This window comes from Patiria miniata, unplaced genomic scaffold (assembly GCF_015706575.1).
Source record: "Patiria miniata isolate m_02_andy unplaced genomic scaffold, ASM1570657v1 HiC_scaffold_24, whole genome shotgun sequence".
Taxonomy (NCBI): Eukaryota; Metazoa; Echinodermata; class Asteroidea; order Valvatida; family Asterinidae; genus Patiria; species Patiria miniata.
Genome location: NW_024037063.1, coordinates 6,058,711 through 6,072,001, shown reverse-complemented (window position 1 = coordinate 6,072,001; position 13,291 = coordinate 6,058,711). Strand labels below are relative to the sequence as shown.

At 38.6% G+C, this 13,291-nt stretch overlaps 1 pseudogene; it reads left to right on the top strand.

Annotated features, from left to right (window-relative positions):
• The first annotated feature begins 2,749 nt into the window (after nt 1–2,749).
• LOC119732601 lies at nt 2,750–13,227 on the top strand (annotated as a pseudogene).
• The last annotated feature ends 64 nt before the right edge of the window (nt 13,228–13,291 follow it).

Genomic DNA, 13,291 nt, shown 5'->3' with positions numbered 1-13,291 from the left:
TACTTCCTCTCAGCATGATGCTCACCCGCTGGCATTCCAAATCCAACCATCTTCCTTGTTTACCGTGAAGCTACCTTTCCTTCTTAACAAAATCATCACAGGACACGATTGATCAAATCTACGTAGACCAGATCTTTTATATTAAACAAAAACTTCGTACGGCCTTCGGAAGTCCGAGTTTAATATTAGGCTGATCGCCCCCGCTACCAATCTTGAGTGAAAATCGGGAGACATTTTTTGTTGATTTAATAAAACCAATTCGAATGCGTAAATGATTTAGTTATGATGTTTGAGAGGTTTTTTTTCCTATAATGAAGTAACTCATCAGGACTGGTTAAGGTGCATTGTACAATATTATTATTTTCTCGACTCTTTTCCTGTATGTTCCTCATGACTGGATCATTTTGGTCGTCTCAACAAGTGTAGTTCTGGGTGTGATCTAATTGGGTATGCGCCTCAACACTAATCTGTAGAGTTTGGTTTTGTACACGCACCATAGTATAGCGGCATGGGGCCTCACATACACGGGTAGCAACTGACTTTGGAATGCCAAACCCTTTCTGAGGGCGTGTTTTACTGACCGCCAATTAGTGGCTATTAGCGTAAATTGTGCTGTAATTGCGCACTAATTGGCGGCTTGCTTTTGTTGCTGTCAATCTTATCCACTTGTCGTCACGAGTTGATCAGGATTTATGGTCAGCTTATAGAATTCCTGGGAGACTTTCAAACAATTCGGTCTGGGCATTATGGTTGCCTACGCAAGCGTAGTTCACTCATGACGCTATAGTTCCGTTGAGTTTTGACGCGCTACATGGTCTTTTGTGTTCTTTCACTTTTTTCAGTGTGTGTGTGTGTGGGGGGGGGGGGGGGGGGGGATCATCAGCAAAAAAGTCTGAAAATGAAGACAGGTTTTTTTTACCGGACACTTGGCCTCCGAAAATCAATATCAACAATGTCAATAGGGGGAGGGGGGGGGGGGGGGGGCTCGTGCCATATTTTCAATGGGGGCGCTGTTCAAAACTGACGATTATTAACACTCTATTACAGAATAGTGTTCAAATACCCCCCTAACCAATCTGGCTCTGTCCGTATTTTGTGCACAGGCGAACATTATTACCATTATAATTTGTTGGGTGTCAGAGCAGGGGGGGGGGGGGGAGATCGCATTATTTTGAATACATGACAGTGTTGTGGGGGGGGGGGGTGACCCCGGCCCCCCCCCCCCCGGATCCGCGCCTGGGTCTACCGTAACGTTAGAATGGAGAAACCACCTCAGTTTCAAATAAAAAGTATTTCCTCAAAACGTGTTGAAGGGAAAGCCTCTATCATTTTCAAATTAGAGTGAATTATGCAGTTGGTCATAATACCCGCTGCTCGTGGACTCTTTTCTATGTGCATGATGAATGTGAGAGGACCGTTCTGCGGAGTATGTTCCTCCAGTTAACAGAGAGAACTCTACATCTTTTCATTCCATATTTAAGCATATTGAGCGCAGAGCAAAGAAATTATAGGTCACCAGTAAGCGCTCTTGGATTTCGCTCGGAGTACTAATGAATGAAAGTGTACAGACATGATAACACCGCTGATTTGTTATAGCGCACCCAACGTCAGGCTAGGGATCAACACCAGTATCAAGGTGCTGACGTTGAGGGCAGCAGAGCCCATCCGGGTGTTTTTGTCTTCGGACGGCTGCGGAATGCCCCTGCGGATATCCTCCTAACAAATTTCAAAGCCGTATGAATAAATTATCAATGCGTACACGTCATGGTCTTACTTGTATCAGACTTGAAATTATCTTCATTAAAATATTGATTTCAACATGGTTTTGAGAATTTCTAAAAAGTGTTACGTTTAACATCAAACAAGAGATAGCACCGCGTTAATTTTGTGCTATTAGTTTGAGCTCCTTGAATAAAGGCTATGGGTATGTTTACGTCTCGCACGCTGTGGTACGTACGTGTGCGTATTGAACGTACGTACATACGTGTACTCGCGAATAGCTGACGTGCATGGAGGTCGTACATGGATGAAAGAAAATAGGGCGTTCTTCCGAAAACTAGCAACAGAGCAAAGTGCAGGATTGTGTGTGTGTGAAATTGACAACTTATTAACAGGCAGGTCATGGTTTAGATTTCTTTTGTATAGTAAATATTATCTGTGTAATGATGAGTGGTGAAACAATGCGAATTTGAGCATAAATAAGCTGACCTAAAACATTTTTTTTATTTGCATGCACTCGCACTTCGCAGCGATCATTTGTAAATTAGCCTACACACACGTAGCCCCATAAATGTGGCCAGTTTACTGGACTACCTCCGTAAATAATGCCACACTTCCACCATGTACAAAAACATGTCGAACTTTGTCAAATTTTGATTTTCACATTTAGGCTTAGGTTGTAGTTTATTTTTGCTTTAGAAGCATACTCGGCTGGCTAATCAGAAAGTGCTGCCTTTTTCAGAATCATTTTTGTGAAATTTCCAGATTCGTTTGTACACGTTTGCGTATTAAAATTTCAACATGAAATTTCACGAAAATTAGACATCTGAAAAAGGCAGCACTTTCTGACTAGCCTATATAAGAGGGTGAGTTTGCTTCTAAAGCAAAATAAACTACAACTAAGCCTAAATGTGAAAATCAAAATGTGACAAAGTTCGACATGTTTTTGTACATGGTGGAAGTTTGGCCTTTATTTACAGAGGTAGTCCAGTAAATTGGCAACATTTATGGGGCTAACAGTAACACACAGGCTACATACGTGTTGTACAACTACAAGCCAGGACTGAGGACAGTCATTACAGTACTCAGTAGGCATGGTACACAAATATTGAGTGGCTCAGTGGAAGAGGAGGAATATTGGAAGATAGTGGATATTTTGCCGGAGGTAATGACGGCAAACTAACGATTACTAAAGGTTTGCCGGCAGCAATCCATATCAACAGAGGGCGCTGTACTCTTTAAAATAGGGCTGAATTATAAGATGTATTAAATTCCCACCAAAAGTTGTGTAGCACGTTTGGTGTAGTGGTTAAGCAAAGGCTTTGGTAAGCTGGATGACTCGCGTTCGAATCCGACCGCACCACATATTTAAGTTTTTTTTCTCATCCCCAAATAAATAAGAATATTCTTCTTTTATTATTTTAACATGTCCCAAACATTTTTTGCAGAGAATTACATTTTCTTTTTCAGATTTGTGGCTCTGGAGGATTTTTTTTAAAAGGGAAATAAAGTCCGAAATTATAAAATGGTCTGAATCCCATCTTGTGAATACGAGGTAACAACGATAATTTTGGCATGGAGCCAGACCAAAACTTGTCACCGGAAAATGTTTAAGTACAAAAAAACAGTAACTGCGCATGTTCAGTGCATATCTGGCAAACTAACGTTTATCAAAGGTTTGCCCCCTCCGGCAAAATATACACTGCCATATTGGAAAGATTCCCATATCTGGCCATCACTCATGCGCCTATCAAATGTCCCCCCCCCCTCCCCCCCCCCCCCCCCCCCCCCCCCCCTGTATCTGTATGTCAGTTTTTAGGTACAGCATGGAGGAAGGATGTGCGCTCCTTCCTGCCATGGCATGCATACAGTTACAACTTATACAAGCTGCCTCCATTTTATTTTTTGCAGTAATTACAGGGCCAGGGAGAGGATACGTGATATGTTTTCATGTACTACAACCTTTGTGATGAAGGTCTTTGTGAGACATGATAATCGGTTGAAACCTCCTCTCTAGTCCTAGTTATATTCCCACGTGGAAGTTTTCTGGCAAAAGGGAAAATGCGTTCACAGGCACAGCACAGGCTCAGCCACACTCATTAGCCTCATTAAAGTGTCTGAAAAACTGGACTCCCTCTGTATTTTAATCTTACATGCGAAATTTCCAAAGCCTCCTCCCCATCTTATTATTTATCTCACAATAATTTATGTAGATTGTTCATTATTTTTTGACAGCAACACTATGAGTTATCCTCCCCCCGGTGGCTATGCACCTCCTGGTAGCTACGCACCCCCTGGTAGCTACGCACCCCCTGGAGCTGGTTACCCACCACCTTCAGGTCCTGGCTATCCACCAGCTCCAGGAGGATATCCGCCTCCTGCCGGGGCACCAGGTGGCTATCCACCTGCATCAGGACCCCCTGGATCATACCCACCCCCTCCTGGTGCACCAGGGCATATCCACCACAGGTAAGTTATGAACTGTGTCCATGAACAGTAGATGGACCCTTGTTTGTGTATCAATATTAATAATAGTATCAGAGATAATTGATATAACCCAGCCATCATGGTATTAATTTATCTCAGATGACTCCAATGTTAATCTCCCTCTCATTGTGTACTTCTTTCTTTCCTTTTTTTTTCCTATTGTTTTCCTATTTTTTTTTACTCTAAGCCGCCACCTTGGTTGGTGACCTCATGACAAAAATATTCTTGCTTGATTTTCCTTCAGGGTGCTGGCTATCCACCAGCTGCGGGTGTTCAACCCTACCCAAGTAAGTCCAAAATACAACCCTTAGTGTATAAATTTTCATTATTAGAGATTTACACTCTTCGAAGCATTTTGTATTGAATTGACGTCAACAAAATTTGGGATCATAAAACATTGTGTGAATTGTTTTTATCTGTGTCACATTCAAAATTATGAATCCGTGATTTGATTTAGCTGGTGTCCAGCCACCAGCAGGTGCCCCATATGGTCAACCGCCACCAGCCGCAGCACCTTACGGTCAGCCGCCACCGGCTGGTGCCCCGTATGGACAGCCTCCTGCGGGGGCTCCCTATGGTCAACCGCCAGCTGGAGCACCCTATGGTCAACCGCCAGCTGGAGCACCCTATGGTCAACCGCCAGCTGGAGCACCCTATGGTCAACCACCAGCCACAACTCAGTATGGACAGCCACCACCAGCAGGTGCACCTTATGGACAGCAGCCACCAGCAACAAGTGCACCATATGGAGGGCAAGCAGGATATCAACCAGCATATGGAGGTATATACAAATACTGACTGTTGTAATGACGACAAAGTAGGTTGTAACTTCCTTATCTGCAGGGGCTCGCTAGAGGGAGGTTGTGGGGTGTGTAACATCCTCCCCCCCCCCCCCCCCCCCCACATTTACAAATGTTGTTGCCAAAATCATAGTTGTGTTTGCAAAATTGTTTGTTGGTCGGCAAATATGTCGGGATGAAGAGCGCCACCTTTTGTCTGACAGTGCCTGTGATCATCCACTCGCCCCCTATTGGAAGGTGGTGACCAGCAACCCCCCCCCCCCTTCTTTCCCCTTTTCAATTTTACAGAGTCTGGGCAACCAGACTTAATGGTAGCTACCCACATGCAGTTGTAATAAAGTACTTTTGTGTGTTTAGGCAACATATTACATTTGTATTGATCAACATTAGCAGGAGCATTGCTAGCAACTTTGTCAGACGACAATCCAACAGATTGAAAAAGTATGAAACATTGTAGTATATCTGTTGTTTAAATGCATGTAACTGTTGATTACTCTGCTTTGCAGGTGCTGGCACTCCAGCTGCTGCAGCTCTGTATGGTCAGGATAACAAGCCTAAACCACAGGTTAGTACATACACTATGAATAATATATACTTGCAGCATCTTTTCTTTGTCTTGTGTCAGTCACTCTCAAGAAATGAACCTACAGTGACATTGCACGTTAACCTACCTTTTCCTTGTTTTGTGTATTTAAATGATTATTTGTGTATTTAAATGTTTATTTGTGTAGTTAAATTGCTGTAATTTGTGAATTTTAATTGCATTTGGGTATTTAGATTTTTACAACTTTGTGTACACTGTAGCGCACTTGAACACTTACACACAATACGTGGAATCTGTGCAATGAAAAATAATAATTGCTATTATTTTTATTCCTTGGCCTGTAGAAAATTTATGAAGTGCCTCTACATTTTGGGTGACATTATTTCCAATTTCAAAAGGTGGCTATAAAAGGTCACTTGATCTTGTTTATTTATGACCTGTGTGAGAGTGTTTTTCATTTCATGCTAGGTTTAAACAAATGTATTGCATATTCAGTTTATTTGGCTATTGAACGATGTAATAGGGTCCTCCACCGGTTGCCCAGCCAGTCACTGCTGCTATGAGTAAAATGTCTCTCACTGATCAACCGTTTCAAACACATGGAACTATCAAACCAGCTCATCCATTTGATTCCGAGAAGGATGCAGAAGTACTGCGTAAAGCCATGAAAGGACTGGGTAAGCATTCTACTGAGTTTCTCCGTTATTCTACAAATATTGTAGTAGGGCTGTCCCAAATATACCGAATATTCAAATATTTGATCATTGTCACAAGTGACTGTATATATTTTCCTTAGTTTTCATTTATTCATTGAACTGGTTTATTTGGTTGAGTGGTTTTGAGTGTTTGTATGTGTGTGTGTCAAATAGCTTTTTGCTTGTTGGAATATTCGAAAGCAAAACTACTATGCACGTACGTACATGACTGTGATGTTATTTTATTATAATGTTTGGGGCTTTATTGTCAGGTGTCACTCTTTTGTCAATGGTAACTTTTTTGTAGATGGCAGTCCATTGTTCTCATCCTCTTCAGTGATAGAACACTTACTGCAAAACACTCCAACGGCCCATATTGATTGCCGCATGTACATTTAATGGCGGCAGCAGGTAGTTGCAGGTGGCAGTTGTGAATATCTGAATATTCGGTCAAAGTTTCAAGTAATCAAATGCTATATTATTTGAAAATAAACAGCCCTATACTGTGGTCAGTCTATACTATCACACTGTACAGTTATTTTTTAGTCACTTATTCTGTAGCCAATCAAACCAACCCATCCATTTCATTAAGAGTATAGCAAAGCATTCCGTATACATTCTATAGTAATTCCCTGGTCATAATACAGGGTGAGTAAAAAAAAAAACGAAACCCAAATGTCAGGACTATTGTTTTATTGATGTACTGCATGTAGCACTTTCAAAATCTAGGATATGAAAGCCCAATTCATAAGCTTTCTTTTTTAGTACAAGAATCACTCAAATCACTCCTGGACTTTTTAAGTTACGGAATTTTAAACACAACCACCGGTTTAAGGTTCTGTCCACGGATCACAAAAAAGTTCAGTGTTCTTTCAGCAAAAAGAAAAGAAATCACATAGGGAGTGTGTGAATTGTTTTCGTTTTGCTGAAAGAACGCACACCTTTTTTGTGATCTGTGGACAGAACCTTAAAACGATGGTTGTATTTAAAGTTCCGTAACTTGAAAAGTACATCAGTGATTTGAATGATTCTTGTACTAAAAGAAAGCTTATGAATTGGGATTTCAATTTTATATCCTAGATTTTGAAAATGCTACATGCAGAATGCCCCTAAAACAATGGTCCCAACATTAGGGTTTCGGTGTTTTTTTACTCACCCTGTATGGTCATTTTGCTATTATTATTCATAATAATTCTGTATTAGGATTGGACCCTTAACAAATAAAAATGGCTTACACATCTTAACAATTCATTTCTTTTCAGGCACGGATGAAAAAGCCATCATAAATGTGATCTGTAGTAGAAGCAATAAGCAACGCCAAGAGATCAAACTGAAGTTCAAGACAATGTATGGCAAGGTATTCAAATCTAAATTCACATTTTAGATTTAGAAATGCACTCCCTTATGCATGAACCTTAGAGGGAGCTGTTTGCCTACTCTTGAGAGCCAAGTGTGGTTATTGTGACCTGATTCATGCATACACAAGTCACGAAGTCTGACAATGACAAAATACAGTCTTACACAACAAATTTCCCAAATTATCAACAAATATTGTCAGTTCTATGATTGGATTTTTAATAAAGTTTGTTCAGTGTTGCACAGTGTTCTTGTTTTGGAGCTAGGGCTGTGCATTGGAGCTAGGGCTGTGCATGGGAACCTGGCACTCTGGTACCCGACCATTGATGTCAGGAACTGGTTCCAGATTATGGGATCAGGTACCCGTAACGAACTTTACAAATCACTTGGTAACTTCTCAGATAATGAAAAAGAAAGGTTTTCAGTGTCATTAGTAGGGAATTTTCAAAATGAAAACCAGGCTACATGGGAAAACAAAACATATTTCACATTTATGACTCTCGCGCGCGAAAGTTGAAGTTTACGCCGTAAAGCTATAAAGCTCACTGTACAGTGTACACACTTCTATCTTGCTGTATTGACACACCGATGTCGTGGTATTATCGTGCGGACCTTTATGAACGATCTAAACAGCAACTTCCGGGATTTGAATTTTGGAGTTAGGTTTCTCTAACAGGTACCTTGGTACCCGTCTTTTTTTTCTTCAATCGGCTACGCAGTTCCTGTACCACCCATAATTGCACATTGCTAAAGAGAGCGCATCATGTGAAAGTCAACAGTAGTCTTGACTTTATTACTCTTATGAATACTCACAGTGTTAGGTAAATGTTATCTTTTGTATGATTTCTTAATACAGGATTTGATCAAGGATCTCAAGTCGGAGCTGAGTGGCAATTTGGAGGAATGCATACTGGCTCTCTTTATGCCATTGGAATATTTTGAAGCTCACCAGCTTCACAGGGCAGTCGAGGTATAAAGCTAGTCCCTCTGGCAATGGACAACAAATGTTTAGAAATAGTCAAGGAATTTTTCCCCGTACATTAACAATGCTGTCTACAAAAAGCATCAAAATTTTCTTCCATTCTTCAATGTTTCACCAAAGGGTTCAAATTTTTGTCAGTACTGCTTACCATTGAAATTACATGTTTTACAGGTACATGTAGGCCGAATGATTATCAATATAATCATTTGATAATTTGCATCTGTAATGACAGGGTGTTGGAACGAATGAAGAGACGTTGATTGAGATTCTTTGTACCCGAAGCAACGAGCAAATCAGAGCTCTGACTGCAGAATACAAGAAACGTGAGTACAACAAATCAATCAATCTTGAATTCATCATTGTGAGAATGGTCTTGGTATACATGAAGAAGAATGTGTATAAACTAGACAAGGAGGAATAAGTGCATGTATAATGGTTGTCTGTGATCTTCTTATGTTTGTCTTAGAATACCACAACTCTCTCGAGAAAGATTGCATTGGTGATACCAGTGGTCACTTCAAACGTCTTCTGGTATCTATGTGTCAGGTATGCTAATTCATCAATCATATACTTGGTTAAAAGCACAACAGCCGGTTAAAAGATCTTCTTGCGTACACAATTTCAACTAACAACATTTCTAGATAACAGCCCATGTTAGGTCTCAGATTTCTGGTTGTGTATTTCATTGAAAGGAGAGTTTCAAAGGTTTTACAATTTTTTCCTGTTTCATTTTTATTTTACCTTATATATTTTTATTTTATAATAGGCCTCTTAATGTTTGCATTTGATTTTGAAATCCATATCTTAGATTGCTGAGGACAGTGTACAACTGTGGCTCTGTGGCTCTGTGGTACTCACAGTGTGTCTGTTTTTAACATTCAGGGTAACCGTGATGAGGGTAATGCGGTTGACATGGCCAAGGCGAGAGATGAAGCCAACAAGTTGTACCAAGCTGGAGAAAAGAAATGGGGAACTGACGAATCCGTTTTTAACATGATTCTGGCTGTGCGTAACTTTGCACAACTCCGAGCAACATTTGATGAGTATATCAAGGTAAACAATCAAAAAAACAAAAGTGAATAAGACTTTAGTTGGAGATCGCTCAATCCTACGCGGTTATCTTATTGAGTTGACAGTTGAGTTTGTGTCTCAAATTTGAGTAAGGTGAAAGTGCTGTACCTGAAGATTTATATATCGAATAATACTAATCAGAGGACATCTGTAAGCATATTTATGTATTATATTTATTGTATTATATATTTTTCTGTTTTAGCCTCTGAAGAAGAACTTGCTAAGTTCGCAACGTCAGGCCACATTAATTTTTAGATTTATTATATTTATTGGTAGATTTCTCAACGTGACATCATGAACAGTATTGAACGTGAGATGTCTGGAGATGTGAAGAAGGGAATGATGACTGTTGGTAAGTTACAATTCGTATTAACCTTTAATCTTAGACATGTCGAGTTTTCTGAGTATTCTTTAAGAGTCTATGAGAAATATGGATTGAAGTGAATACAGAGAGTCTATGAGAAATATTGATTGAAGTGGACACAGACTGATGTTTGTAGATTATAATTGGTTTTTTTTTTTCAGTTCAGTGTGTCAAGAGTCGACCTGCTTACTTTGCTGAGCGCCTCTATCGATCAATGAAAGGAGCTGGTACAGATGAAGCCACACTCATTCGAGTTATCGTCACTCGCTCTGAGGTAAACAATCCATTTATGTTCAATTATTCATCCAATCCCATGTTGTCTGAGAAGCTTACATGTACTCTTTTCCATGGGAGCCATCGGGGATGAGAGCCACTAAGCTCCCATAGGAAAGTGAACATTAAACCAAAGCATGACGTCCATCAAGTCTATTATAAATGCTTACTGTATCATCACAAACTCTGTTCTATCGTTTAGATTGACCTTGTTGAGATCAAGAAGGCATTCCTGGAGAAGTATCACAAGACTCTGTCTAAGATGGTTGAACATGATACCGGCGGTGACTTCAAGAGGTTGTTGCTTGCTATTATCGGCAAAGAATAAGACTTCATGCAGAGATTGGTATGGAAATATCCTACAATCCTTACTCATAATTGTTATCCTAGAATATGCATGTAAAATAAAATAGAATTAGAATCATAGCGTGTCGTGTTTGATCAAAGGGTACATTTGTAATTAAAAGATATTACAGATAACCAAAGGCTGAATATTTGCAAGGATTTCATTCTGGTTATTATAGCAAATTTGATTATAGTTAATTTGATAATGATTTTTTTCCTCCAGATTTCAGCTCTTTTCTCTTTGTAAAGTAGGCATATCCAAATTATCTTAACTTCACGTTTCTGCTACTTGTGAAACTGAGGCCGGTTATTTGCTAGTTATTTCCACCTGTAAAAAGAAAGTTTCAAAAGGGATTCATTCTTGATTTTTAGGATCCATCTAATCTCCTTAGAAACCCTGTGAACAATGTTATTGAAATCAGAGAGAGTGGACCCAAGTCAGTGCAGCTGAAAGGAAACATAAATGGAGTTTGTGACGGATGTGCAAAAAGTTTATTGTGTTGAAAATACAGAGCAATTGTTGATTTTAAGTACATTGGAATACCATTACTTGAATACAAAAATAACCGACACTTTTTGTTCGTAGCAGAATAAAGAATGCCGTCTATTTTAAGAGGAACTTCTCGTTTTACGAAAATAAAAATAGAATTGTTTTAGAAATCCTTATCCACAGCCAATATTTACGAGTATGCGTGGAGCTATAGCATGTTGTTAATACACATTGTAGCTTGTGTCTTATATTATTAGTACTATATGAAAAATCGTTTAGAGATGAAAGTAGGTTTTTTTTCCTATCCTGGAAAGGAAATAAACATTTCTTAAAACAAAATAACTAATTTGCCAAAAAGAGTTTATTAAATGCATATGTTTAAAACAGGAGGTCTACATATATTTCTTGCAATTGTTGAAATTCTATGAAAAAAGCTTGTTAGATGTTGACTAAATTATGTAGAAGTGAGTGTAGGTTTATAAATTAAAAGTTAACTATGCTATATGTACAAGAGTTGCATTTAATTGGCCATTATTTACAAACTGTAAACCAAAATCTAGTTTTAAGACTGGAGCAATGAACACTATCTATGTTCCTAACCTTTTCCCCATAGTTACAGGGTATTTGGGTATTATTTATTTAGTCGGCGTCATTTTATAATTAAGATTTTCTCCTCTATATTTGCATACTTAGACTTTTACTGAACTTTTGTGTTCTTTTCTTTTCTAACTTGGTACGATAGTGTCAAACACAAGTTTATTCTTATACTATCAAGAGGCATATAACAATGTTACAAAAAATATGTGAATGTCACATCGATATACAATCGTGCATTAATATGTTAATTATACATATGTTTCTGAGAATTGTTTTCTTTTTTACTCATTAAGACCAAATATGTGTTAAATATTTTATTGTAAATGAATTAAACTGCTGCAAACTGCTTACTGACTGGATTGACCTGAAATATACAAATTAAAAAATTACAGTGGCCGTTTATTTCAGCCTTGGCAAGGCCGCCTTCAGAGGCCACTGACAGGAACCTAAAACCAAACATGTAGGGTCCCCCACATGTTTGTTTTTGTTCCTCTGTCATTTGCCTCTGAAGGCGGCCTTGCTAAGGATGAAGTATTAGGCCACTTTAATTTTTTGATTAAAATATTTTATTTCCAGCATATCAAAATAGAAGTGGGTGAAAATAGATAAATTATTATAGAAGACGCTTCCCTTCATGAAAATACACTGTTTACTTAAAAAAAAAAAGTGAAATTGTCTCTTATTTGCAAGTAATACTATAAGACATGCAAGAATATCAAGTGGTGAATTTACAGTATAATTAGATTTAGACTTTCAAAAAATAAGTGGAAAATTACATTACATTGAGTGGAACTTGTATAATAGACACTGTCCGAACCTGTAAGATGTTGGTGACTTGGAAATGTCGAGTATTTGATCGTATATGGTAAAATAATGTGTATCTGTAGTTTTTAAAATTAAATAATAATCATAATTTTTCAAGTCATACGTCACGTTTTACTTGTTTTTGTAGTGTAAGGTGAGCACTATTTTACCAGACAAATTGAAGACAAAATCGAAACTACGGACGGAAGAGATTAGGCTACATGCAGTGAGTGTTCTTCATCGCTTATAGTAAAAGTGTCACTAAAACTGCAATAATCCCAGCACACTCTCCTCCTTTTCTAATATTCAACAACTGTGATTTGTTTCAACAAAAGAGGTGGTTTTAATATTATACGCCCAGTTTCATATGAAATTAGGACTCGTATATGAATGGTGGTCTTATATGAACTACAGCATGAGGCATGCGCAGTACCACTAGTATGTATTTCAGTATACATTCTAAATTTCACACTACATGGGCACTTTCCGGACATCAGAATCAAGCAAACCGTACAACAAGTTACGTCTACGGCTGTTGATTTGGATTTAGTCTAGGGAGCCTTCGCATGAAAATGTCTTTCAAAAATATATTATCATCATGGCACGTTCTAACTCAACTTTTATGGAATGCTCTAGTAATGGAATGTAATTTTAACTTGTGTTATCTCATTAAATGTTGTCATGGTAATCATACAAATTATATGCTCTCAGTATCCTTTAACATCCTCAAATTTGCCTTTCTTTAATGACAAGTGTCATTATAT